Genomic DNA, 10,538 nt, shown 5'->3' with positions numbered 1-10,538 from the left:
TGTGAAATTTGTGAACTATAAGTCATCCAGTATAAAGTGTTATCTAGATTCAAACTCGCCATTATTTAGTAAATGTACCAAAATCTGTACACAGGCAAAGAAATTCTTCATAGATACCTAGATTAAAATTTTGTATGCCAGATGTATGTTTACTCTCCATTGAAGCTTGAATCGAAAATTTAAATGAGCAAATAAAATGCCAAGTTTAAGAGCATTAAGGACCAAAATTCCAAGAAGGGGTTGCCAAAAACAGCTATTAAAGGTTATCTTTTCCTATAAACTTGGTTCTATAAATATAGTATTTTAAGCAAAATTATCTTATTTTTTACACAATTCTAGTTGATGCATTCAGATATTCCAAATGAAAATACATTAGTTTTCAATGGTAGTGAAATAAACTATAATTAATTCATTTGATGGCTGTATAACGTAATCTTTTTTTTACTAAGATGCATCACTTTTTATCAAATTACATACATGTAATTAATTATCAACGTTTAATTCTGAAAATCGGAGACAGTTAAAAAAAGGGTCGAAATTGAAACCAAATCGTATCTTATCCATTCATATTGTTACCTCATTTTTATGTAAAAATACTTGAACCCTCCATTTTTAATGTTTTCTCTCTTCCTTTAAGGGAAAAATAGAAATCAATCTGATCTGTTGTTGTGCCGATTTTGTCTCGTGGATGGATACCCCCATATCCTTTGTTTTTCCATTCTTACCCATTTTATTTTTAGTTTTAGATACATTTTTATCCAATCATGTACAATAATCTATAGATAATAGAGCTTGTTTAACCTTAAATAATTTATCATCCTCCCAGATAAATGAAAACAGGTTATTTGTTGAATTACATAACATATTCTAATCTGGACAAGGAAAAGACAAAATAAATGGTTTAAATTGGATGAAGTCAATTATTTTAGGATGTTATATTTTCTAAAAGGGGTGAGATACTGTTTTAGCTATCTTTATAAAGTGTTAACTATAAAATTAAAAGAAGGTTTTCACTTTTAAAGGATTATTCCATTAAGATCCATTAAAAACGTAATTCCTAGAATTTAAACGTACTGTAGCCCTATTTCCGATTCCACTGACTTGACACAATTTTCTTGATGAATTTTGAAGTGCCGGATTTCATTATAGATTTGAAAAACATTCATTATGGATTATAAAACTGCTACAGGGAAAAATGAACCTTCCTCTTGGACAACTAAGAATTATGCAAACTGATAATACTGGCAATGGCATCTATGATGAGTTTATAAAACTATTCAGCATTGGACGTTATACTTTTATTTATCAGACATAAAGCTAGTAAAAGATGAAATATTAGTTTATTAATGAAAAAAAAAATATCAATCGCGAAAAAATCTCAGATTATTTATTAAAAGAATAGCTACTTTTAACGGATACAAAAAGTCGATTGGATGACTTGGAAATATTTAATTGAATTCTTCTAATTCTTAGAGGTTAGAATATCAAACAATTTGGAGATGTTTTAATATACTTAGGGTCAGATTCATATTCCAAATATCCCCTTTTGTTTTACGATATTTACTGTTCAGATGTCAGAGGCTATCTTACTAAACGGACAGATGATTATTAACACCTTGAACATTAAATTCAAACTAGAGGATACCACTGATAAAACGTCTTATTTACGAGATTTTCTCCAAATTTTATATAAAGTGGAATATTTTGAAAGGTATAATTTGCGCTAAACTACATGGGCGACATTTTATCCGAAATTATTTGATTTTGATACGCCGTAAACTGTTGTTGTTAGGCAGTGTTATTCGTCTCTGAACGGCGGTTACCTGCACTGTATTTTCGAATTTCATCTATGTTCAACATTTTTATCAGGAACCCGTTTATAGAAATAATTGCTAGTATTTTGATGGGATTTGTGTTTTTGTTTCATGTACTCTGTTATAAAAAAACATACGGCTTCCCTACTTACCGAAGATTTCATTTAGGACTACCGAATAAAACGAGAATCCTTGATTCTACTTTCTAAACAATGTTGATGATTTAACACTGGTATAGGGTCCAGACTTTTACAGTATCATCAACAGGCGAGACATAACTCTGTGTCAACAGTTTGCAATAACACGGAGACAATCTGAGTTTAAATGTATTAATAAAACAAAAAAATTGAAAAGACCTTCCCTAATTTTCTCGAAATTTCTTCGCTTTTCAGTCTTTTTAAACACCCGACTAGTCGATTCAATGTTTGTACTAGATACATTGTTATTTCGCCATATTAGCAAAGGGACTACAGAAAAAAATGATAAATTAAGTGATCAAGGTTGTTGTTTAAAAGTTAGTAAGTAGTTATCAACGGTACCAGGATTATAATTTAGTACGCCAGACGCGCGTTTCGTCTTCATAAGACTCATCAGTGACGCTCATATCAAAATATTTATAAAGCCAAACAATTACAAAGTTGAAGAGCATTGAGGATCCGGAATTCCAAAACGTTGTGCCAAATACGGCTAAGGTAATCCATGCCTGGGATAAGAAAATCCGTAGTTTTTCGAAAAAATCAAAGTTTTGTTAAAAGGAAATTTATAAAAATGACCACATTATTGATATTAATGTCAACACCGAAATGTTGACTACTGGGCTGGTGATACCCTCGGGGACGAAACGTCCACCAGCAGTGACATCGACCCAGTGGTGTAAATAGTTATCAAAGGTACCAGAATTATAATTTAGGTACCTCTATTCTACACTACAGGAAGGTACTATATCAAACATAGTTTTTTTTCTCTCTTGAAGGCATCCATTATTATCATTGAAAATATTTGAAATAACCATTAGTGAATCTGGATCTCTTCTGCCTATACTTGAGCATATTTCGAGCTCATAAATTTCGACATGAAAGAAATATTCTATCATATGGATCTCTAAATTTTCAACAAAACAGTTATGCATGTATAAACAGAGCATTTGCATGAGTACTATGAGGATCAATTGAAACGTCGAATATGGAAAACTTTGTCTGAAATAAAGGCAACAGTAGTATACGGCTGGTCGAAATTCATAAATCGATTGAGAGAAAAACAAGATATTTTATTTTATTGCACATGTATATTCAAATCTGTGAGACTTAATTGTAAATTAGAAGAGTAAGAAATACGTTTCAATATATGTATGAATTTTTGTTTCTTTGTGTTATGTGAACATGGGCATCTTATTCATTATATTCATTGGTACTTGTAGTCGGGTCATCTTAAATGATATAATGATTCCTTTTGGAAAAGACATGAGGATAATTTGCCAATAATGTTCATATTTCACAAGCTACTATAACCCTAATAATGTTGGTCTATTTAAATGCAAGTCACCTATCACAACCTTGCCATGCTGCACCAAAAAAAAAGAAAAAAAAAAAGAAAATTATTAGCATATTTTTTTAGGAAGTGTGCATGACATTATTAAAACTATAACAGAGAAAAGTGTGAACACTTGTCCCCCGAAAGCACCTAGTTCATTTTTATCGATTCGTCCAAACAGGGCATGGTAATGGTCAAAATTTATCATTTTGTCTAAGATGTAGTTGAACAAGTTTGACAACGGAGATTCATGTCGACCAATATAACGTTCATTTCGCTATAAATCAAGTGTTGGTTTTAATTCTCACAAATTTGAGCCTAAATCAACAATTTAGAACTTTAAATGATAACCAATTCTACCTATGATTGTGCCACACGATGGCCAAAACGTGATAAAGAATACGGGGGTACACTCTGCGATGGGGTTTGGTCCTTAAGTTCGTTGATACAAATCATACTAAAAGACTGAATTTGGACACCCATGTTACATCCAAATATTGCTAATTATCTTTCTCCCTATTCATTTCTAGAAATATCATTTTGCAATAGTAAGCAATTGGAAACCGTGTATATTTAAATAAGGTCCCGTGGGCGTGTTTATTGTAAAAACACGGTCGGTGGGATTAGTTTATTTTAAATACACGGTCAGTGGCCCTACATGTAGCTATATATATAGTTTATTGTAAATACACGATCAATGGGCGTATCTATGTATATAGTTTATTGTAAATACACGGTCAGTGGGCGTAGTTTATTTTAAATACAGTGAGTGGGTGTAATCATTATAAATACACGGTCAGTGGGTGTATCTATGTATATAGTTTATTGTAAATACACGGTCAGTAGGCGTAGTTTATTTTAAATACAGTAAATGGGTGTAATCATTATAAATACACGGTCAGTGGGTGTAGTTTATTTAAATTTTACAGTCAGTGTGTGTAATTTATTTTAATTACATGGTCAGTGGGCGTAGTTTATTTAAAATAAACAAAATTGATTGGTCCTGAAATAAAATACTACTGTTGCCCGGTAAACATACATATTTTAAATTGTTTCATGCTTGTAGACAAAAACAGGTCTTAGATACTCCCTTTCTCCCTTTAATAATTGTATGTTGTGTTGGAATTGTGATGTCCAGGCTTACAACTACGTTTTAATTATCCATACTAGATAACCGATGAGTAAGCTTCGTTACACAATATATCGCCGCGATATAGCCTTTTTGAGTAAAGCAACCAACAATCAATCGTTACACAATATGCTCTGGACATAATGCGACATAAACGTGACCAGTAATTAAATATGGGGCTTCAAATTTACTGACATAACGATTACTGTGTAACTTGTGATATCATGTTGTGCGCTGTTGTCCCATTTAACTTAATGTTAAGTATACAGCATATATACAGTTATAGGTTTCCATCAATGTTTACTTGTATCTAGAAATTTACAGTTAGAGCTAAACTATTTCTAGTTTGAACATTCGATTTCTCAGCAGTATTTGATATGGTATACAAAAGTATGCAGCATGTGCTACGTATGTAAATATATATTGGGAAATACTTTAATAAACATTTTTGTTTTCGTTAAAAAAAATATCTGAATATGGAGTATATATCTTACAGGTGACACGATATTCCAGGTTCTTTGTTTCATATCATGAATTCTTTGAAAGAGGATTGCTGTTTGCCTGTGACTTGTTACAACGATAATATTTGAACAACGTTTCTTATGACAAAATCATAGTGTTCTTTGCGGATGACACTTGTGGAGAGACATATATGTTCGTGGTAAATTTAACCCTGACTAAGCAATATTTGTTGATTTTACAACGGTTGATACAAATGTTATTGATACTATGGTTATTAGTGCTTCTGTATGAAGGGGCTGTCTGTGCCATTCCTCGGCGTTGTCTTGACCTTTATTATATATTCTAAATGAATTAATCTTTATATTGTCTGGTACATTCACATTTAAAGGCATTTGCTACAGTTGGGACATCAGATTTGCAATTTATTTTATTAGAAAGCTTAAGCCATCTAATCATTTATTTACAACCACTTGTTCGAAGCAACTGCTGGTGGAGTTTTAATTCCCCGAGGGTATCATCAGCCCAGAAGTCAGCACTTTTGTGCTGACATAAGTTATCATTGATATGGTCATATTAATAATTAAACTGTTAACAAAACTTTTGAACTTTTGAAATACTAAGGCTTTTCTACATCAGGAATAGATTATATTAGCTGTATTTGGCAAAACTTTTAGGAACTTTGGTTCTCAATGCTCTTCAACTTCGTACATTATTTGGCCTTTTTAACTTTTTAGGATTCGAGCGTCACTGATGAGTCTTTTGTGGACGAAAGATGCGTCTGGCCTAAATACAAAATTTTATCCTGTTATCTATGATGAGTTTATTTGCTACTGAAGTGTCTAATTAAAAAAAAAAAAAAAAGATGTGGTATGATTGCCAATGAGAAAACTCTTTACAAGACTAAATGGCACAGAAACTAACAACTATAAGTTACTGTGCAGCCTTCAACAATGAGCAAAGTCCATACCTGTAAAGTCAGCCATGAAAGGCCCTGAAATGACAAATGTAAAACAAATATGTAACACATGATGGAAAAAAAGGAGTTTTGCAAACAAGTTCAACAACTAAGACCGAAGCATCACTATTCGTTATATCTGTTATGGTGTCGATGTACATTTTAGACTGGTGCCACAGGTGTAGGATCTCAAGAGCACCTGGGATAACCACTGGTTTTGGGTAGGATTCGTGTTACTCAGTTTTAGTTTTCTATAATGTGTTTTACATACTGTTGTTTGTCTTTGGGTCATTTATTTTTGTTAGTGCATTGTCAGGTTTTTTTTACTGTCAAGTTTAATCATTCGACTGTAATAGTTTCTGTAATCAGTAAAGCAGTCCCTTTTATGGTGAAGAGACCTGGACACTTACAGCAGGGGTACAACATCAAATCCAGATTTTTATCAACAAATGCCTGCGCCAAATTTGTAAATTTTAGTGGCCAGGAACCAGCAACTAAACAGCTAAAGCGGAGAACTTGGCAATGGATTGGGCACACTATGCGGAAACTTGTAGGTACCATCACTAGACAGGTATTAGAATGGAACCTAAGGAACATTGGAGACCGGGAAGACCATTTCACAGCTGGGGAAGACCGAGGCACAAGGAGCTCGAGGAAATTGGATATACCTGGAGCGAAGCAAAAAGGATAGCCCAAAATAGAGTAAGGTGAAAAGCGACTGTAGCAGCCCTATGTTGCACAAGGAACGAAGAGGATTAAGTCAAGTTAGTATATTCGCCTCACTTTATTCTTATACTATCTTATTTAAAAAAAAAAGTAAGTCATTCAAATGTGATGTTATTTTATGTGCTGTTTTAGAATTTCAAATGTGACGTCATTTTTTGTGCTTTTTTTATAATTTCAAATGTGGCGTTACTTTTTGCGTTGAGGCTTTAGCTAACTCGTGTGTGTATTTTTTTGTGTTGGTTTATGTAATGTGACCGGGTTTTTTTCTGTAGTTAGTTAATACAGTTTTATCATGTATATCTATCTTATAGTCATTTTATAAAATTTACTGTTTGCAAAAGTATATATTATTCTTAATAATAAGGATGTTCTTGTCCCAAGCAGAAAACCCTGGCCGTATTGGGCGCGGCCTTTTTGAATTTTAAGTTTTGGTCCTCGGTGCTGTTCAACTTTGTGCTTGTTTTGGCTTTCAAACTTTTTATATCTGGGCGTCACTGGTTGGTCTTGTGAGGACGAGGCGCACTTCTGGCGTATTAAAGTTTAAACCTGTTGCCTTCTGTTAGCTATTATTCGTTTGTTTCTTTGTCCAATATATTTTCCTATTTATTTGTATTGTAGTCCTGTAATGTATGTTGTCATTTTAATGTTATATTTAGCATTGCCATTAAAGTGGGAGGTTTGGCATGCCACAAAACCAGGTTCAACCCGACATTTTTTTCTTTTTAATATACTGTACCAAAAAGTAAAATTACAAAAATACTGAACTTAGAGGAAAATCAATTGGAAAGTCCATAATGACATGGCAAAATTAAAATACAAAACGCATCAAAAACGAATGGACAAGAACTGTCAAGTCAGAAATATGGCCATTGTTATATTATAGTTCGTTTCTGTGTGTGTTACATTTTAACGTTGTGTTTCAATTGTGTCGTTTGTTTCCTCTGATATTTGAATGTGATTTCTCATTGCTATAAGACGTGTCACGGTACTTTTCTATCACAAATTCAGGTATTTAGTTTTGATGTTATATTTGTTATTCTTATCGGATTTGGTCTAATGTTAGTTCGTTTCTGTGTGTGTTACATTTTAATGTTGTGTCGTTGTTCTCCTCTTATATTTAATGCGTTTCCCTCATTTTTAGTTTGTAACCCGAATTTGTTTTTTTTTTCTATCGATTTATGAGTTTCGAACAGCGGTATACTACTGTTGCCATTATTAGATGCGACGAAAGGGGATACTGACAACTCCAACACAAAAAGAATGCAGACGAAAGTAATCACGACACTACATAAAAATTAAAGACTGAGCACCACGAATCCCGCGAAAAAAAATTTGAGATCTCATGGAAGGAAGATCCGTATCACGAGTGACAACTCTCGATATGCTCATTATCGGTACAGCGATGATACTTAAGTATGTCGAATTTGGGGATGTCTTAGATTGTTCGTATTAATATATTATTAGAAAAAGGTAAAAATTACAAAAATACCGGACTCCGAGGAAATGCAAAACGGAAAGGTCGGAATCAAATCCTTACATATCCTTGGATAGATAATCCAAAATGGTCAATTAGTCGAAAAGGCGTCGGTTTAAATTTCGAAGGAACGTCTTCAACGTTGGCACTACACACCGATGATTAAATAATTTCTTTATAAGCAGTCGGCACAAGTATAGTATTATGTTCGGAGATGCAAGTTCTTGAATAACAAGCTCGGAGTTATACTGGCGCTGATGAAATGTTGCTGTATTGGGGAAAAAAATCATTAGGAAGCTAAAATCACCCCTTTTGTCCTGAAGATTTGTTCTCAACTGACCTCGTTGTAGATTTCTAAATGTAATTAAAGATATGAGGCAGACTGAGTTTATATGGTATTCTTTATTTCAATTTCGATGGTACCGCATTCAAGTGCTTCTGTTGTTCCGTTGTTTCCTCTCATAGTTGATGCATTTCCCTCGTTTAAAACCCGGATTTGCTTTCTTTCTATCGATCGATTTATGTATTGAACAGCGGTTTATTACTGTATTATGTTTCCTTTTATGTATCGAGGCATCCAACATAGGTATCCAACTTTGAGTTTTTAATTAGAAGACATCATGCAAAAAGTGAAGTAAAGGAATAATCTTAGCTCCTTTTTTCTATTCTGTCTATGAAGCTCGTGTGTAAAGTCTGCTTCATATCAATTACACAAGTGGGCAAAAAACGAACACAGTTGGTTATCATACTGTCTTAAACTTCTATTATCAATATTGAAGTTTGGTATGGCAAAAGTGTACAGGGTACAGAAGTCAAATGTACTCCTTGGAGTCCGGTACATAAATAAGGCCGTTAGTTTTCTCGTTTGAGTTGTTTTACATTGTCATTTCGGGGCCTCCTATAGCTGACTATGCGGTATGGACTTTGCTCATTGTTGAAGGCCATACGGTGACCTATAGTTGTTAATTTCTGTGTCATTTTGGTTTCTTGTAGAGAGTTGTCTCATTGGCAATCATACCACATCTTTTTTATATCCTATAGATCTTGGAATTAGTATCAGCTTCTGATTGACACCTTCCCAGGGAGATGGTAGTTTCATGGTAATTTTAAAATCTGTCTTTAATTGATAAGTAAATTGATGTTGATAGTTTTGAAAGAGGTTTTGTGAAACAATTGGCAGATCAACAAATGTGACGTTGTATGAAGGACATGCATTTAATTTTGGCGTCCAGTATAGTGAAGGAGGATCCAGTTCTAGTACTATACAGTTGCGTTACCAAATATAGGTTGAGTCTGACAGTGAACACTGTTGTGACAATACATATATTGTAATCAAACAAGTATTTTTTGTTTCGTCTCCATAACTCTGTTCCTTGTCCTTGACTCAGTATAAGGAGAACTTTTCATTTCTGAAAAAGATTGGCTGTAAAATTATCGAAAGCTAGGATTCATTAATGTTTTGACTTTTTTCCCTTGGTTCATTGACCAACGGAACTTTCTCTATATGTAGTAAGACCTTGGTCCCATATATGTTCAGTGTTTAGTAATAATCAGTTCATTGGACATTTTCACATGTCATCTTTTTCCATTTTTTTTTTATTATCAGCTTTTTAATTTTGAACTTTCCGTTTCTATATTGCATGCCTGCAATAGGATAATTATCTCCCTGTTGAAACGATATTCCAGAGCTTTCATTTCTTATTATGATTTGTTTGATGGAGGATTGCTGTTAACCGATGGTCCCAAGTCAAGTGGTGAAGTTGAAGTTGAAGTATCTCATTGACAATTTCTAGGAAGCCATGACCAGTCGATTGGTTGTTATTGAAAAAAAATTTGTCTCTCTATTGGCATACTTACAGTTTCCTTTGTTTGACAACACCTTCCTCAATTTAAAGTTGTATCGATAAGAGACTTAGTATGGCGTTCATTATCACTGGACTAGTATATATTTGTTGATTAACAGCTGAGGGACGCCTCCGGTGCGGGAATTTCTCGCTACATTGAAGACCTGTTGGTGACCCTCTGCTGTTGTTTTTTATTTGGTCGGGTTGATGTCTCTTTGACACATTCCCCATTTCCATTCTCAATTTTATTATTTCTTTTTGACTTGGCCAAAACTTTTCAAGCGAATGTGAATGGATCTGCACCTTGCTTAACAAAATTATTTCGTAGCCTTGGTCGAGTATTTTAGAGATGGAGACACGAGTTCAATAACAAAATTGAAATTTATTTATTTCGGAGAAAATGTGTTGCGTTACAATATTGGTATCAGTAGTTGCAGATTTAGTGAAATTTATCATGGTTAAATGTTAAGAAATTTATATATTCTATCAATATGTTGAACGTTGAATCGTTGTGACACTAAATGGTCCACCTTCCTACGACAAAAACACTCTTTCAATGCTTAATTTCACAACTAGTTAATAAATAAAAAGTGCATGCTACTTT

The sequence above is a fragment of the Mytilus galloprovincialis genome, chromosome 1, assembly GCF_965363235.1.
Source record: "Mytilus galloprovincialis chromosome 1, xbMytGall1.hap1.1, whole genome shotgun sequence".
In the NCBI taxonomy this organism is placed as follows: Eukaryota; Metazoa; Mollusca; class Bivalvia; order Mytilida; family Mytilidae; genus Mytilus; species Mytilus galloprovincialis.
This window is presented reverse-complemented; position numbering follows the sequence as displayed.